This window comes from Loxodonta africana, chromosome 23 (assembly GCF_030014295.1).
Source record: "Loxodonta africana isolate mLoxAfr1 chromosome 23, mLoxAfr1.hap2, whole genome shotgun sequence".
NCBI lineage: Eukaryota > Metazoa > Chordata > Mammalia > Proboscidea > Elephantidae > Loxodonta > Loxodonta africana.
In genome coordinates, this window is record NC_087364.1 from 57072398 (window position 1) to 57091769 (window position 19372).

The 19372-nt window shown below is 37.9% G+C and overlaps 1 protein-coding gene across 2 annotated transcripts in view; it reads left to right on the forward strand.

The window, feature by feature from the left end:
* Positions 1 to 19372, forward strand: part of PIK3CA (phosphatidylinositol-4,5-bisphosphate 3-kinase catalytic subunit alpha) — a 98586-nt gene that overhangs the window by 32454 nt on the left and 46760 nt on the right. The window contains exon 1 of one of the 2 annotated variants that reach the window (XM_064275503.1): positions 1130 to 14190. The exons of the other annotated variant lie outside the window; for it this stretch is intronic. The gene's annotated coding sequence lies outside the window, so the exon portion shown is untranslated. Of the gene's footprint in view, positions 1 to 1129; positions 14191 to 19372 lie in introns of those variants that run through there. 2 annotated transcript variants of the gene reach the window in all.

Consider the following 19372-nt stretch of genomic DNA (forward strand, 5'->3'; position numbering starts at 1 on the left):
TTGCGAATTTGTTAGAATTTTGGTTTGGGAATTTGTTGCAAATTTTCAGCAGGGTTTGAACCGAAATGGACCCATTTGAAGCCCTGGTTATTAAGATACCCTTCCTAGAGCCTTCAGTCTTTCCCATTTAGTCTCGACTGCTCGTTAGGTTTGTTTCACAGCTGTTGTGTTGACACCTCTTTGCTCTCGTCCTGGGAATTCCATACACCTGCTTCCTGGGTTGAAGCCTTGCTTTCCTATACCCCATGCCTTCATGGTTTTACTCCCTCATTTTATAGGAGCATATCCTCTAGTGGCTCCTGAAAAGGGGTAACTGGGAGGTAATTTTTTTTTTTTCAGATTTTACTTATCTATAATTATAGAATATGTCGTATTCTACTCCTTAAAAAAAAAGTTGCTTTCGACTCCAACTCAAGGTGATTCCGTGTGTCTTAGAGTAGAACTGTGCTCCAGAGGGTTTTTAGTGGCTGATTTTTTCAAAAGTAGATCACCAAGCCTTTCTTTCGAGGCACTGTTGGGTGTACTTGAACCTCCAACCTTTTAGTTCACAGCCTAGGGCATTAACTGTTTGTGCCACCCAGAAACTCCTACACTTATGTAGTATTTTAAATGAGTATAGAATTCTAGGTTGAAAATAATTTTTTCTCAGAATTTTTAAAGCATTGCTCTAAATCTTCTTGTTTTCAGTTTTGCTATTTAAGGGCTCATTGCCATTCTAATACTTGATCTTTGTTTTTTTTTTCTTTTTATTCTTTTTGCTTTCTGGAGGTGATTATTCTCTTCATGCCTGCCTTTCTGAAGATTTGTGGTGAGGTACCTTAGTGTGGGTCTTTTTTCATTTATTGTGCTGAGCACTCAGTGGGTCCTTGCTTTCTGCAGACTTACATCTTTCAATTTTTAGAAAATTTCATATTTATTTGATAGTTTTTCCTGTTTATTTTCAGTGTTATCTCTTTCTGGAACTCGCATTAGTCAGATATTAGATCATCTGGATTGTTTTTCTCATTTTTCACCTTTCCTTCCTATTATCTCTTTCTTCTGCTGCTTTCTGGAAAATCACCTTGACTGTAACATCAAATTTTATTGACCTTTTTTTTTTTTTTAGCTCTTTATTTTCTGTTATTTTCTTATTAGTTCCTCCTCTTGTTAAGGGTACAGTATTTTTCAGATTACTTTAATTATGGCTTCTTTGACTTTTCCTTCTGTCCCATCATTCTTGTTTATTTGGCTGTCCTGTTTCATTTTGGTCTCTATCTTTAATATTGCAGACTTTTCTCAAATACATGATGATCCTTGGCTGCCATTCATACTTAAAAGGCATTCCTTAAAAACTGAAAGTTCTTAGTTCTAGGTTTAAGGGCAGAGCTCTTGGTGGTGGTGGAGTATGCAGTAGGAAATCCTTAAATGCCATCTTTTTCTAGGGTAATCAGTTGGATCCTTTTCTGGAGAAAGTCTACAATCTCCTGTTTGAGACTTCCTATGTTCTAGAGCTGTACTGAATAAAGAGGCTCTGGCTCTCATTAGACTTTCACGTAATCCTGTGCTTTTAGTTACAACTTTACCCTTGTCTGCTTCTGTGCCTATTATTTAAGTCCAAAGGCCTCTTGGGGTTCAGTTTTTCCAGAAAATATGCCTTCTGGTTTCTGTAGGATTGCAGAGTCATTGACTAAGTGGAATTGGAGACTTGGAATTCTAACAGTATTTTAAATAGACTTTCAGATAGTCTCACTGTTTTGTCCACACCTCAACTTACCTCCATCTTCCAGTGTTCCAGCTGCCTCCTAGTCCTGAGCCATTTTGAAGTTGTGTGGGAATTGGTTTGCTTCTTATCAGTTATATTTAATATTTCGCACTTCTGCTGAGTCATTTATCATTCTTCCTTTTATTTTTTCTCTCTTTATATATTATCCAAAAACCCAAAACCACTGCCATCAAGCCAGTTATGACTCATAGCTACCCCACAGGATTTCCTGTAAAATCTTTACAGAAGCAGACTGCCACATCTTTCTCCCATGGAGTGTTGAACCACCAGCCTTTCAGTTAGCCGTTGATCACTTTAACTACTGCGCCACCAGGGCGCCTTTTATATATTATAGTTCAGGGTTATAGAAGTGTTCTAACTTCATCAGAGAAGGTATTTGTTTTCTTTCACATTCTCCTTATTTAGGAATGATTTTAGGGCACAAATTTCTTTATTCTGGCATTTTAAAATCAGAAGTTTGTCTTCTCCCGTTTCAAAACCACCCTAACTATATCTTGATGATCTTTTCATAGCAGTACATACAAATGTACATCATACATTTTAACAGCTGCATAATTTTCTATAGAATGCTTTACTGTAATTATCCCCCTATTGATAAAGATTTTGGTTTTTCTAATTTTTGCTTTCATGGACAATGCTGCAGTGAATATCCTTTAGCCTTTTTAGTGACTGTTTACAAATACATCCATATGATAAATTCCTAGTAATGGGATTGCCTAATCTAAGAATATGTGCATTATAAATTTTGAACCATATTGTCAGGTTATCTCCCAGAAAAGTTCACATTTCTACCAACAACCTGAAAGTACTATCCTGCCAACAACTGAGTTTCACCAAGCTTTTTTTTTTTCAGTCTGATAGGTGAAAATTGGCAATGTGTCATTGCTTTGATATACATTTCTGAAGTTATGATTTTCTTAAGTTTATTGGCCATTTGTGTTTCTTATTCTGAAAACTGTGTATTTATAATCCTTTTTTTTTTCATCTTTTTCCTATTGAGTTAATTGTAAATTACAAAACAACTTACCCCTTTGCTATATGCGTTGCAAGTATTTCTTTGCAGTTTTCCAGTGGGCCTTCAAATTGGTTTTTGGTACTTTTGCCAGAACGAAATCTTTGACTTTTCTGTAGTCAAATTTATCAATCTTTTTCTGTGTGGCTTCTTAGTAGTTATATCATTAATATGTAAATAAACTATAGTTTTCCTTTATATGAACAATAACCAATTATTAAAAAATGGAAGAGAAAAACCCATTCACAAAATTAACAGAAAGGTCAAATTATGTAAACTTAGTAAGCCATAACAGAACTTACATTAAGAAATCTTTTAAGACTCTATTAAGGAGTCAAAGATTTCTTGGACAAGACAAAAGAAAGCGCTATTCATAAAAAGAAAATTTGATAAATGGGACTTTATCAAAGTTAAAAATTTCTGTTCATCAAAAAGATACCATTAACAAAGTGAATAGACATGCCACAGAATGGAAAAATATATATTTTCAGTATATATAAATGATAAAATATATATATTGCATTCAGAATATATAAGGAACCTTTCAAATCAACATTTCTTTAAAAAATGAACTATCTAAAATAAAAATGGGCAAAAGACTCAAATAGACGTTTCATAGAAGAAGAAATATAAGTGATCAATAAGCACATGGAAGGATTTTCAACATCATTAGTTATCAGTAAATGTGAATTGAAACCATTGTTAGATTCCACTACATATTCCCTAGAATAGCTAAAATAAAAAAAATACTGATATTATAGACAGTTGGGAGGAATAAACAACTCTGTCCGGGACCCTCTGTTGTGATCCCTGTCAACTAGATGGTACCCACCACTCAGTGGTGGTAGCTGGGTACCATCTAGTTGTGCTGGACTCGGTCTGGTGGAGGCTGTTGTAGTTGTGGTCCATTAGTCCTTTGGACTAATCTTTTCCTTGTGTCTTTGGTTTTCTTCATTCTCTCTTGCTCCAGATGAGGTGAGTCCAGTGGAGTATCTTCGATGGCAGCTCACAAGCTTTTAAGACCCCAGATGCTACTCACCAAAGTAGAATGTAGAACATTTTCTTTATAAACTGTTATGCCAGTTGAGCCAGATATTCCCCCAGACTGTGGTCCCCACAGCCCTAAGCCCAGTAATTTGGTCCCTCAGGGAGTTTGGATGTGTCTGTGGAGTGTTCATGACCTTGCCTTGGTCAAGTTGTGCTGGCTGCCCCAGTATTGTGTACTGTCTTACCCTTCACCAAAGTTAGCACTTATGTATTGTCTACTTAGTGTTTTTCCATCCCCACCCCTCCCCTCCCTCATAACCATCAAAGATTGTTTCTTTTTGTGTGTAAATCTATTCATGTGTTTTTATAGTAGTGGTTTCATATAATATTTGACCTTTTGTGATTGACTTATTTCACCCAGCATAATGCCCTCCATATTCATCCATGTTGTGAGATGCTTCGCAGATTCATCATTGTTCCGTATGGTTGTGTAGTATTCTATTGTGTGTATGTACCATAGTTTGTTTATCCATTCATCTGCTGATAGGCATCTAGGTTGTTTCTTTTTGCTCTGTTTGGCAGTTTCTTATAAAATTAAACCCAACTCCAGGTTTAATGATTCTCTAGAAGGACTCAGAGGACTCAGCATAAAGTAGTACACACACAGCTATAACTTATGGCGTGCAGTACAGGCGAGACTAAGTGCAAGTTTTAAAAAAGTCCTTTCCCAGTGGAGTCCCCAAGCAAGGAATTGTGAGCAGAATTTAAAGTACGAGTGTGATTGAAGGGGCAGTGAATGGGAATAGAGGTAGAAGAAAGATCATGGACTTTACAAAGGCAAAGAGAACTATAAAGGGAACAGATTGATCCAGTAAGATTAGAGTTTAGAGTGTGGGAAAGAGACGGTAAGAACAGAATACAGTTGTAATGGCTGGTGAGGGTTTGAGTCTGAGCTATCCTCTGTAGAGATTCTATTATTTTAGTTGAGAAGCAATGTGATTAGATACGTGTTTTAGATAGCTAGTTCTAGTGACACTGGATAATGAGTTGGGGTGGAGAGAAATTGAATACTGTGTGCTTTCAGGGCGTTTTGCATTTGTTCATACTGCTCACTTAACCTGCTGTGCCCTTATTCTGTAAACCAGTTGCCACTGAGTCAATTCCGACTCATGGTAACCCCATTTGTGTCGGAGTAGGACTGTGAGAACTGCGCTCCATAGGATTTTCCATAGCTGAATTTTTGGAGGTAGATTGCCAGGCCTTTCTTCTTAGGCACCTCTGGGTGAACTCAGACCTCCAACCTTTTGCTTAGCAGCCGAGCACGTTAACCATTTGCACCACCTAGGGGCTTCTCATTCTGTACCTCTCAAGAATCCCATTCATGCATTAAGTGCTGCTCATTTAAACACACACAAACGCACACACACACAGCCCTCTTAAAATTACATTATACCCTATAGATTATAAGCTAATAAAGGTTGCAGCCCTGTCCTTTTCACCCCCATTTTATATACACATGATTTTTCCCTTTTCTCTCTTTCATCCCTCATCCCTTCAGTACAACTGCCAGTGTCTATACCTAGCTAGCGCTTGCTCAATGAATGCTTGCTGAATTAGAGACAAGTCAGTGCTCCATATGAGGACTCTTTAGGGTTAATCTGTATAGTGAGAGAGAAGATGGCAAAAAAAAAAAAATGAATTTGAGGGAGAATTAATGGGTAGAAGTGACATCATACAGGAGACGAGCTACAAACTGCAAAGGTCCTAACCTCGGAGGTAGAGTGATGATCTAAAGAATGCACATATTTGAGTAATAAGCAGAATAAGTGGTACCAACAAAGAAGGAATTAAAGGAGGTTATAAAAAGATCATCATATGAAGATTATTTTGACTTTTTCTTGAGAAAATTTTTGAAAAAAAGCTTTAATTATTGATAACATCAATAGTTTCTCACCTGTGTAACTTTTGTCTTTAAATATATGAAGATATTTTAAGGTGAGATATAAATATGAAACTGATAACTTTATAACATTTATTATCACAGCAATAAATATCCATTTTTAGACGGTTATCTATGTATATTGCAATGACTTTGTAATAGATGCTCAAGTCATGGTGGAGAGGCGTGTGTGTACGCACGTGCGTGCCCGTGCACACCTGTGTGCGCCTGTGTGTGCATGTGCACGCGCACTTGTGTGTGTATCTGTCCTGGGAAAAATGACATCCTGACAGGGCAGAAGAACAAAAGAGCAGCACTGAAAATAGCTAAAAGTTGTTTTCCTGTCACCACACACCAGATACGGAGAGCAGTAAAAGCAGACAGATGGATGGTTTTGGAATGTTCGAATAGAGAGAAGAAACATTCTGTTCCTTTTATTCAGAAAAGGAATTTCTAGGCTAAATTACTGGTTTCGGTAATAAGTTTCATGTGCTGACCAAAGAAAAGTGATTTATTTATGTTTTACCCTGGAGATGATGACTCATGCTCTTCTCAGAATTTTGCTTTTGTGGAAACTGCAGGGCTGTCACACATACAGCGCTATTATTTGGAGCATAGTGTTGATGATACTGTTGTGAGTTGACTAGTGATGGATAAGAATGCTAGTGTTTTAAACCCAGCTGTAACAAAGGAACAAAGTATGAGCTTTAATTAGCTGAGTCCAGGAGAAGTGAAAGTATATTTTTTAAAATACTAATGAGCTGATTATTGTCATTTTATGAATTATAAACTACACAATAGATTTTAGATATTTCATCATTTTGAGGAATTCATGTTAGAAGGTAAATATCTAACTTCCAGTGTGGACGTTGGAGATACTTTCATGTAAGAAATTTTTTCTGTACTTTTTTTTCTTACATTCCTCAGAATTGGTATGAGACCGTCAAATTATAATCATACAGACCATTAAACAACTGTCAAATAATTGAGATTGTTAACATGAGCTAGATGAAGCTGAAAGTTTATGTTGCAGGCAGATTGAGCATCAGTGGATAAAAATGGAAATATTCTACTTGTACGGTGGCTGCCATTATGGGTTCAAGCATAGTAACGATTGTGAGAATAGCACAGGACCAGGCAGTATTTCATTCTCTTGTACGTAGGGTCACTATGAGTGAGAATCGACTCAACAGAACCTAACAACATAGCAGCAACACCCACTTCAATTTATCATTCTCATTGTTTTCCGTTTTATGGTATAACCAAGAAAAAAAAACAAAAAAACCCAGTGCCGTCAACTCGATTCCGACTCATAGCGACCCTATAGGACAGAGTAGAACTGCCCCATAGAGTTTCCAAGGAGCGCCTGGTGGATTCAAACTGCCAACCCTTTGGTTAGCAGCCGTAGCACTTAACCACTATACCACCAGGGTTTCCATTAGTAATGATAACTTCCAAGATACTCATATAGTTCATTTTACTATACCAGGTATAAGGTGAACAGTATTTGAAAGGACAAAACAAAAACCATTTACTAATATTTCTTTCTCATCATTGAATGGATTCTGAAGTACCTTGCTCATATTGTATTGGCTAAAAAGATGGATTTTTAAAATATATCTATGCTTACATGACTCCACATTGATTTTGCTATCATATGTAGGACTGCTTCTGTTCACAACATTTGGCTATATGGCCCTTAGGCTGAAAATAACCTACCCTCTCTCTGATTGCACTTCTGGGAGATTCATGTTGCTTTGTTTGTTAAACAGTCAGCTATCCTGTATTACTTAAAATTTTGCTTTAGTGAAATAGCTGTTTCACCAGAGATCAAATATGGAAGGATGACAAATCACTAAGTTGGCCAATAATTATTTGCAGTGGAGTTTTCACCATTACTAAATGTAATACTAGAGTATTATTGCCAGAAAATGAGGAACATGGCAAACCATTACATCAGAATATAATGTTATCGTCTGGTCTTTATAATTGAAAAAAGCAGAATGTTTTTAAAATCAGGTTTCTACTGTATTTTACATCTTTCATCCAATGTCATAACATTTCTCATGAAATGAATTGGTACCTGAATATACTTAGGTAGTACTCACCGAACAAATAATAAGCATCTGACATTCATCAGAGTATAGTTTGAAAAAAAAATGGAGCAGTTTTGCATGTAGCTCTTGATGATTTTATCCGATTAAGTAAAACTGGGGGAAGACTTCTTTGGGTCATTAAATTTGGCATGTGAAATAAGCAGGTTAAGAATATTAAGTGATGAGCTTATGCAAAATAAAATTTCAGTGTACTATAATTCTTTGCTTTGTATCTTTTTGTAATAACGTCAGTAATATATCAATATAGATATGATATAAGAGAAAAGAATGCTTTAAGAGATTACAATAATGGCCTCTAAGAGAGGAAATCAGTTCAAGGACATAGGCTAAGATTGTGATGTTAGGGCAAAAGAATAATAACAAGGGTAATAAAAAAACTAGACAAAAATGTCAGGGACCTAAGTATTGATATGGTAAGCTAGGATACTCATTACTTCTTGAGCCAGGTTTTTCCAGTTCCTAACCTCATCCTTGTTGTATATTAAATACATTTGTAAACTAGCGTATTTTTCATGCCGCAGTATTACACTGATGCTTAATTGTGGAAGTTCCTTGGGTAGTGCCCGTTTCTGCACCAAATACTACTAAAACTTGGAATGGCAACAGAAGGCTAATGTGGCTTCTGGGCAGGGCTGACACACACATTCAAGAAGTGCTCCATATTTTTAAGCTAATATTTTTATGTGATTCACTTACCAGCAGGCTGTCTTCCTGCTGTAAAAACAAATTGGTGGAGACTATTCACACCTCCTCCTTAGCCTGTCAGTATTGGCAGAATCGCCACAGTGGTCACTGTAGCACAGTTCAGACCTTGTAATTCAGTTTTGAAAATATCGTCCTTGCAGCAGCCAATTAGGGCAATGATCTGTGGGTATCACCTTTGCTCATTCTTTGTGCCTGGTAGTAGATAATTGTAGGCATAGACACCATAGCTACAGCCTTAGGACACTAGGCCTTAGGAAACAGGGAAATCTGTTGGAAACAGTAAACTTTGACGGAGCTTTGTGATTGGTCCCTGATTCTCTCCCCCCACCCCCAGATCAGTTTATCCTTTTGACAGATACTGTACTTGTTGCCTTCAAGTTGATTCAACTCATAGCGACCCTATAGGACAGAGTATAACTGCCCGTAGGATTTCCAAGGAGCGCCTGGTAGATTTGAACTGCTGACCTTTTGCTTAGCAGCCAAATTCTTAACCACTATGCTGCCAGGGTTTACAGATAAATCTGTCAAGTTTGAAATGTTTAGTTGGTCAAAAATGAAAATAATACTCAAAAGCAAACTGTGAAGTATATCTGGATGCAGGTAGATGAATGTATTTTGCACCTGTTGGTACCCTCAATCAAAGTTGCTAGTTTCATCTTTACTGGGATGGACCAGACTGTGAAAATCTGTTTTGGTATTTTGATTTTTTTCTCCTTGGACACAAACTGCCTGTTCTGTGGGAGGAAGGTAGAGCAACTGGTTCTACTGAGAAACCTGTGGCTGACTCCGGTTTGTCATTGTTTATGATGGCAGTATAAGGTTGGTATGCAAGGCTCAGCTTTCCTACATTGTCTGGAACGGCCATAAGGTTGGTCAGTAGGCTGCAGATAAGTTTTGCTACATCTAAACACTAAAGGGGTAGCACCAGGAGGCATAATATTTGATTATAAATCCAAATAGTAACTGAATTTTGTCCTTATTCCATAAGTGAAGGTAGTGCACATTCTTGATGAAGAGAGGAACAGACTGAGGGAAACAGTGTGAAGAGAGTGTTTTCTGTGCGGTCACCAACCTTCACCCATAGTAGCAGAAAGACTTGGAAAGAAGACTTTTGAGGTGTTCAGAGTCACTGAAAGGATGATGAAGACATTAAGCTACGTCAGAAAGAAATAAAAAAAAGGAAAAGCCATTTGATAAACTTCAGGGAGAGAAGCTTACATTCTTGGTAGCTTATGGAAACATCACCTTATTTATGACAGATCTTTAAAAGACTCAAGTCAAGCAAGCTGGCAGATGCATTGCTAAGGTTACTTTTTTATAAATATTCTTAATTAAGGTGTTTAATCCGGTTGTTCTTAAACTCTTTAATGAATTCATTTAGCTGGGCCCAGGATGATGTCCTCTACTCTTTTGTCTCTTCTTTCTCCTTAGACCATTAAAAAAAAAAAACTAGCAGCCAGGAAACAACTATTTTGTAAGTCAGCCAAGTTGAGAATGGTGTTAGCTTCATTATGGCAGGAAAGAGTGAAGTTGTTTTTGGTGAAGCCCCCAGGCATTTAAAAGAAAAAGAGGGGAGAGTTGGCTTTACTACTAACATTAAGCTAAAAAGTAGAACACTTCTGTGCTTTTTTTTCCTTAAATGGATCCATTAATCAAGAGAGGAACAAGGCATGGTTGACATCATCTTTGAAATTCCAAATAAGAGAGAGCTCCTCTTCCTAATGTACCTGGGATATGAGTCTTATTTGTAAAGGGGAATTAGAGAGGACAGTGAGCCCCCCCCCCCCATTTTCTGGTTATCATCAGTAATAACCAAAACCAAACCCATTGCCGTCGAGTCAATTCTGACTCAGCGACTCCATTGGACGGAGTAGAACTTCCTCATGGTGTTTCCAAGGAGCGCCTGGTGAATTTGAACTGCCGCCTTTTGGTTAGCAGCCGTAGCACTTAATCACTATGCCACCAGGGTTTCCATCAGTAATAGGTTTGGTTATAAACTTCTACTTTTTTGTAAAAGGTTAAACTTTCAGGACCTTTCCTCTTTGTGTTCCATGGAAGCTGGAATTTTTGCTTAGTGGAAATTGGCGTAACATTTCAAGGGCCCCTCCATATTTTGCATTTCCTTTACAGTAGGCCATGCCTCCTTGCTGGGACTGTCTCTTCATTGACCTCATAGTGATTAAATTTTTGGCGAGGCAATCAAGTGCGTAACAGGCTTCTATTTTCACTGTTTCATTGAATTATAAGGAGTCCTGGTGGTACAGTGGTTAAGCACTCAGTTGCCAACTGAAAGGTTGATGGTTTGAACCCATCAGCCACTCTGCAGAAGAACTGTGTGGCAGTCTACTTCCGTGAAGGTGACAGGCTTGGAAACCCTATGGGGCAGTTGCTACTCTGTCCTGTACGGTCACCATGAGTCGGAATTCGACTCCAAGGCAATGGGTTGTTTGAATTACACCCTTAGTCTTTAAATATGTATGTGGCTCCCCAAACTTAAATACCTTAGGGTTGTTTCTCTCTTTTTATAAAAGATACTACTCTGTAATATTTCTATAAAGAAAGTATTTTTTTTTCTAATTAAAAAATTACCCCACACATGGTATCAAGTTTCCATTTTAGGAAATTAGTATCACAGAGTTCTACTTAGCAAAGTCTAGTATCTTTTTTAAGTATTGCTTCAGTGAACCAAATATTGTCTTATTGAATGTAGAGATCTTATGCAGTAATATCTACCGTGTCTTACAGCAAGCCAGAAGCAATAAAATTCTGACCCTTTCCTAGACACGTGGGTCTATATCGCATTGATCCAGGAGAAAACAGAAAGGAAACCTTTGTTGAATTTGTTCTGTGTTCCAAGCATGATGCTAAAGACTGTGCTTATTTAATTCTTATAACATCACCATGAGGTAGTAACGATTTTTATTTATCTTTTGCAGAGAAGGAAACGGCTTTAATATGAGCCTAATTCTCCTAAGGAGCCCTGGTGGTGCAGTGTGTAAGAGCTCAGGCTGCCAACCAAAAAGTCAGCGGTTTGAATCCACCAGCTGCTCCTTGGAAACCCTATAGGGCAGTTCTACTCTGGCCTGTAGGGTCGCTGTGAGTCAGAATTGACCCGATAGAAGTGCGTTTGGGTTTAGTTTTAACCCTCCTAAGGAAGTCTTAAGAATTGCAGACTTCTCTCCAGGATCAGTGAAATTGAGGATGATGGAGCACTGAGCTGAGCCAAAGCAAAAACACTCCGGTTACGCTATTTCTGCTCTACTCTTGGTACCAGACTGCATTCATATGCATTGTTCTCTTTGGTACTAATTACTAAATATATCATAGTTGGAAAAATCTAGAGTTTTCCAGAACATTCCAGGTACTTTTGTTATTCATTTGCTACGGGTATTGGGTATTGTTAAAAATGTTAAAGCTGGAGACGCTCATTCGATTCTCTTTGTGAATGGCTACCTTTGTCCCTTTCTTTGGGTGGAAGGCAGCACTCCTAATCCTGTCTACTTGTCTTACCAGTGTATGCCGTTGGTCACAACATGGGCTGGTTAATAAAGGGAAATCAAAGAATTAGAGCAAAAGTATTCTTCCACTAGAAAAGTAAGGTAACATATTATGCACATTTTTCATTTGAAGTATTAGTCATTCTCCTAGTTGTGTTTCGAAATCATCATTTACTAAATACTGTTACCTTGTTCTGAAAAAAATTAATGGGTTTTCTAGCGTTGCCTAATTTACAGTTTACTTCTAACAGCCTTCTGCTTGTTTTGTGTGAAGCTATGATAATCTGCCTTCACTCCCTCTCAAAGATTCTGAGAAAAGAAATATTTACTGGAAAACTCTATCACTGTGGAATAATTTGTATCCTATTAAATTATATGATATTATGGAATATCTCTTGTATTTTTCCTACTATTTAAATACATTTCCCTTTACTCATAATTCTTATCCCTCTGACCACCTTTACCTATTAAAGGTCAGTCTTCTTTTGAACTTAAATCTTAAGAAATTTTATCTTATTACACATTAAAATTTAAATTTCTAAAGTGCAAATTGAGAAGATTAGTGACTGCACATTTCGAGAATTGGTATGGTGTCTTTGTGTATAAAATACAGAATTTAAAATTCATTATTTATCTAATAATCTAAGATCTACTTTTTAATGTGGTAAATATATGTATGTAACAAAACATTTGCCACTTCAGCATTCTTCACATGTATAATTCAGGGATGTTAACTGTGCTTATCATGTTGTTCAACTATCATCATTATCTGCTTCCACATTTTCTTGTCACCCTTGACAGAAGCTCAGTATCCCCTAAGCAATGAGCTCCCTGTCCCCTTCCCCCCAGCCCTACTCCCACGTGGTAACCACTAATAAACTTTGGTCTCGATAAACTTGCTTATTCTAGATATTTTATATAACAGGAATCATACAATAATTGTCCTTTCGTGACTGATTTATTTCATTCAGTGTAATGTTTTCAAGTTTTATCCATGTTGTGGCACGCATCAGGACTTCACTTCTCTTAATGAGTTGAGTAATAGTCCACTGTATGCATGTACCACGTTTTGTTTATCCATTCATCTGTTGATGGACATTTAGGTTGTTTCCACTTTGTGGCTATTGTAGATAGCGCTGCAGTGAACACTGGTATACAATTATCTCTTTGCATTCCTGCTTCTAATTTTTTTGAGTGTATACACAATGGATCCTTTTAACCCAACTAATTAAGGTCCTTGTTCACATTTATTTATAATCAAAAGTCTACATTGCTGTAGACATCAATGACATAGATCTTCTTTGGAATAACTGTGTCATTATTTTTTAAATCCATTATCACACCAAGAAAACTCTGTGGATCAGTTCTGCTCCGTAGCACATGGAGCCACCATGAGCCGAGGGCCAACTTGACAGCATCTCACAACAACAGCACAGACCCTTCCTGAGACCATCCATGGACCTCATGTTAGGGAATCTGTATCTTACATAATGCTGTAAATATCCGAAATGTATATTCATAACGCCTTTCATAGAACTATGAATTTAATAATGAAAATGCATTGTAGCCCTATAAGAGAATTTAGATTTTCTACATTCTTGTCATGAGAACTTGATTTTCTACCCTCAAGTTGTAAAAGGTTTCGCTTGTCTCACTAAAATCGTGAGTTCAGTCTGTTTTCCCATGGTCAGTTTGTAAAGGTCAGTGAAGGACAGCACTTTGAAAGAAATGGATAATATGCGTCCTTCCAGAGCTCGTATATGTTACAGCTGTCCCTTTGGACTCACTCCAACAACAGCTCAGTGACTCTTAGAGGAAGAGTGTTTTAGAGGCCCTAGCTGGGGCTCAGAAAATTGTACTGAAAAGCATTTGCTTCCCGCGCGTCTCCACCGCAGTGGAATTTAAGATTATGCTCATCATTCCTCAAATCCAATTGGTCTCTGAGTGCTTAGGATGTTTCCTTGACAAGATATCTTCATCCATCTCTTTCTTGCTATTCCTGTTGCTGCTTCTCTCTGTTTAGACCCTTGTTACATTTTCCCTGGAATAATTTCAATAATGTAGTTTTCCTACTTATTCCTTTATGCTCTAGGACTGTAAGGACAAAAGAAACAAATGGACCCTTTCTTGGAAAAGTTCACAGTCTACTAGGGAGGCAAATGTGAATATAGGTAATGTTAATAAGAGTGTGTTAAGTATAATCATAGAAATACGTATAAGAGACCGGTAACATTAAGAAAGGGAGTAATTAACTCTGGAAGTATTTAAAGTAACTCTCAAGGAGAGTAATCAGACCATAGAACTATCAGCCCAAATTGTAATCGCATTATTTCTGTAGAAAATATAGAGAGAAGTTTTTGTTCTCCTGTTCTAAATCAGACTAAAGATTCATTTCATAATTAAAAAAAATAGAAAGCTTATTTTTATTTTCTAGTTGATGAGGAAATAAAAAGACATAAATGAGTTAGCCACGAAACTAAATGTTAGTGTTTTCCTGTTGACCTGTCTGAGAATGAGGGTAGAAGATATTTCATCAGTATAGATCTAAATAAATGCATTTGTAAGTGTATCAGAAATCAGAAACAAGTATTTGTAAACCTTTGGTAATTCAGCAAACACTCACACATCTTATATATTTGTGATATGGCGGCATTGGTGGTTCCGTGGTAGAATTCCCAACTTCCATGTGGGAGACCTGGGTTCAATTCCCAGCCAGCGTACCTCACATACAGTTACCACTCATCTGTCAGTGGAGACTCGCATGTTATTATGATGCTGAACAAGTTTCAGCAGAGACTCCAGACTAACACAGACTAGGAAGAAAGATCTATCTGCTTCTGAAAATCAGCCAGTGAAAACTGTGTGTATCACAATGGTCCCATCCACAGCCTACCATATGAATGGTGCAGGGTGGCGCAGTGTTTCTGTCCATTGTGGGTGGGGTTACCATGTGTCAGGGGCCAACTGGACAGCAGTTAACAACAAAAATAGCATTTGTGGAATACAGATGTCTAGATAATACAAGCTGCTTATTTTAGCAAATTATAGCTGTTTGGGGTGAGTCAGCTGCCAGTCAAGTCAGTACAATACCAAACCCAAACCAAACCCAGTGCCGTCGAGTTGATTCCGACTCATAGCGACCCTATAGGACAGAGTAGAACTGCCCCATAGTTTCCAGGGAGCGCCTGGTGGGTTCAAACTGCCGACACTTTGGTTAGCAGCTGTAGCACTTAACCACTACTCCACCAGGGTTTCCAGTCAGTATAATATATCCCCTAAACTTGCAAATGTGTACTTCAAAATAGCTTTCTTATGTTTAATGACTTCTGATACAGGAGTAATATTGATGCTTTAAAAACAACCGTTTTAAACATAACATACTTCTGAAATTTAAACTTGAACGTGTTGTATAAAATATATTTTATGTACGTCTTAGAGTAGTCAAGTCAGAAAAAGTCTCTGCAGTCCTAGGCTGTGTTTATAGAGACTCATAATCCACAGTCAAGTAGTAGTTTTCTATACTCTGCCTTGGTAATATTGAATTCAGAGTATTGTACTAAATTTTGGTTGCCATATTTTAAGGTGAGTTTTTTTTATTAGCAAACATACACATCCAGAAATGGCAGAGATGACAGTAAACTATCTTACTTGCATTATGGTTGAAGGAATTGAGGATAAAAAGACTTGGGGAATTTCTCATAGCTTTCAAGTATGTGAAGAGATAGAAAAGGCCGAACTGATGGAAGTGAAACAACAAGGAAGCTTTTAAGAGCAGCGATGTTTAGAGATAGCATTACAAGTGCTCCACAATGTTTCATCAGGTATTGAGCTCCCGTCACTGAAAGTGTCCAATTATATGACTGCTGAGATACTTCCTGTTTGTTGAAAGTATAGGATTGTGGTTGCAGGGGCAGGGTTGGGGATGACTCACTAGCCAATACGTATTTAGAAAATCCTTCAGTTATTATCAAGTAATTCTGATACCTGTTCAGGGGTCAGCGAACTTTTCCTATAAAAGGTCAGATAGTAAGTATTTTAGATTTTGCAGGCCACGTGGTCTCTGTAGCATCTGTGTAACTTTGCCATTGTAGCGCAAAAGCAGTCATAGACAATATGTGAATAGTTTTATTGGTCATTTTCCAGTAAAATTTTATTTCAGAACAAGTAGCAAACTAGATTTGGCCAGTGGGCCGTAGTTTGCAGTCTTTACCTTAAGTGATGGAATCTGGAGTAACAGTTCTCATATCAGTAGAGAAGAGCTTTCAGTTTAGAGATGTAAAAAAACAAGTTGTCAAGATGTTATTGTCTTCTTGAACCGAAAGGGTGCATATCAAGTGTTTATAATATTGAATTGCGCAATAAATTAAGATGCCTACTATAAAAGTCAAGTGATAACAGAGAGCCTGAGACTATTGTTTTCTGCCGTTCATTTCTGCTATTTATTTGTCCTGAATGGAGTCTTTTCTCCTGCTAAGCAGTACCATCTACCCCACACGGACTGCTAATGCAGACTCAATCCTTACCAAGAAATAAATGCAGTTTAGGTCTTCTAAGAACCAAAAGACTTTAAGTATCCCAAATGCAGTAATTTTAACACGAGAACAAAGAAATAAAGAAAAACCCTGATAGCAAGGTATCTGTCACGTATTTCGTGCTCCAAAACTCATACTGCAGAGCCTCTCATGTCATTATTTGGTCTGTTTGTCTTTAGTTTATAGACTAGTATAAAATGGTGGTCGGGCATTGATGCTGACGACAGATAAGAGAAGAGGAAGCTACTGTAAGCAGTGTCTTAATTATCTAGTGCTGCTATAATAGAAACACCCCAAGCGATGGCTTTAACAGAGATTTCTTCTCTCATAGTCTAGTAGGCTAAATGTCCGAATTCAAGGCGCAAGCTCCAGGGGATGGGTTTCTCTCTCTCTGTTGGCTCTGGAAGAAGGCCCTTGTCATCATTCTTCCTCTGGCCTAGGAGCTTGTCAGCACAGGAACCTCGGGTCTAAAAGACACGCTCTGCACAGTGTTGCTTTCTTGGTGGTGTGAGGTCCCCCTGTTTCTCTGCGTACTTCTCTTTTATGTCTCAAAAGAGATTGATTTAAGACACAACCCACTCATAGATTGAGTACTGCCTCATTAACATCATAGAGGCAGGATTTACAACACATACGAAAATCACATCAGATCACAAAATGGTGGACAATCATACAAGACTAGGATCCGTGGCCTAGCCAAGTTGACACACATTTTGAGGGGACACAGCTCAATCCTTAACAAGTAGGCACACTGACAGTAGCTGAGAAGTGACCACTGAATGCCAGACTACAAGGCAATAAAGAGAAGTTTTAAAAGGCACCACCTCCTACCTGGTGTCATTGGTTTTAGGTTGAAAATAACCCCAAACTCCTCAATAATTCTTAAGAACTTTGCTAGGTTGTGTTTTAGGGTAGCACAGTAATTGGTGTTTATAAAGAGGAATGTAATTCATCAAGAAAAGGGTCGATTGTGAATATACTCTTTTAAGAAAACAGGGCTGCCCTAATTGAAATAGTTATCATTTAGATATATAGAAAATTAGAATAAGCAAAACCAATCAATTTCTTAAGAGCTCTGAATAGTCATGATTTGTCAGTATATGAATATTTATTCCTGGCATTCTGAACTCAGACCCCCCCCCCATAGAGTGGTTCCTTGACTCTTAAATTGTCTTATTTTTAGTAAATACATTTTTCATTCTGTGACCTCATACCTCCAAATTGCAGAGATGAGTATTTTTTATACTAATGTTATAATGATTAATCCCCCGCTGTTGCATTTCAAAGAGCCCTGGTGGTGCAGTGGTTAAGAGCTTGGCTGCTAACCAAAAGGTCGGCAGTTCGAATCCACCAGTCACTTGCTCCTTGGAAACCCTATGGGGCCATTCTCTGTCCTGTAGCGTCACTATGAGTCGGTATTGACTCCATGGCAAAGGGTTTTTGTATTCCATTCTAAATGAGTTCTTTTTCTTTGTAAATAGAATATGCACTTAAACTTGAATAATTCTGTTTTCTTTATCTGCATTTCATTTTTTTTCTATAGTCTAAAGACCCTTATATTTATATACTCCGATTTCTTAGAGATTTTTGTTTAAATGGGAATTAGGAAGGATATAGTTATCACACCTTAGTTTAATGATTATTTGGTTAAATCATGTATTTTATTTGATCGGATTATATCTTAAATTTGAAGAGCATATTTTTAAAGCAATTTTTAAAGAAATTTGAGAGAATCTACTTAAGAGACTTCCTTTTACTTATAGTGTACAGCATAAAACTCAAATTCCTTAACATAGTTTTATTGTCTGGCCCCTACCTTTCTTCCACCCCTCTTTCCTAGTCACATACCCCACCTATTCTCGTGCACTTTGGACTCAAGTAATAAAAAAACCACTTGCACTGCTGGTAACACGCTGCATTCTTTCATGGGCTATAACTGCACACATATGCTTGTGTGCTAGAACGGCCCCTCATCGAGCTCTCCCCCCCTACCCCACCCCTCTCTTCGAATTACTGCTAATCTGTAGGATTCTACTTACACTTCATCTCTTGGAAGCCTTCCTTAAGCGCCACAAGCAGCTGGGGAGCTCTCGCGATTTTTCCATAGCTCATGTTCTGCCTTGTAGCAGTGATCACATTGTTAAAGTTGTTCCTGTGTCTGTCTTTCCCCAGTGAACTGTGAGTCCCACAGCAACGGAAGGGAACGCATCTTTTTTATCTTTATTGCATAGCATACCTAGCAGAGAACCTGGCACAAGCAGACGCTTCTCAGAAAAAAGGTGGGGGAGGGAGGGTTCCATAGCACAGCAAGGGATTCCTCACACCCAAGCTGTGGATAGCTATACCATTTCCATGGGAGTCTTGGAAGTCCAGGAAACTGAAAGCAGCCATAAAGCAGCAGCACCTGAGCCGCTCCATGCTGTTCCAGTCTTGTCCACAAGCCTTGCACTGTTCTACCTTCAAGTGTCAGCAGCTGAAACTGGCCCTACTTTATGAAGCCCCATATTAACTTTATGAAACCTCTCTTTGTAAAGTAACCTTTTTTTTTCCATCCCCATCTAGTGCCAGCCCTGGATAATTCCTAATAGCTTGGAAAGATAATGTTGGTATACTTTACAGGTTTATTAATATTATTTAACCTTTGTTTACTAATATTTAACATTTGTTGAGTGTTTACTGTGTGCTGATAACTTTGCTCACGTGTTTTGCATACTATGTCATCTAATTCTCACAACAGGTTAAACGATGGGCTGAAAGGGTGGTGGTTCAAACTCACCAGCTGCTCCGTGGGAGAAAGATGTGGCAGTCTACTTCCGTAAAG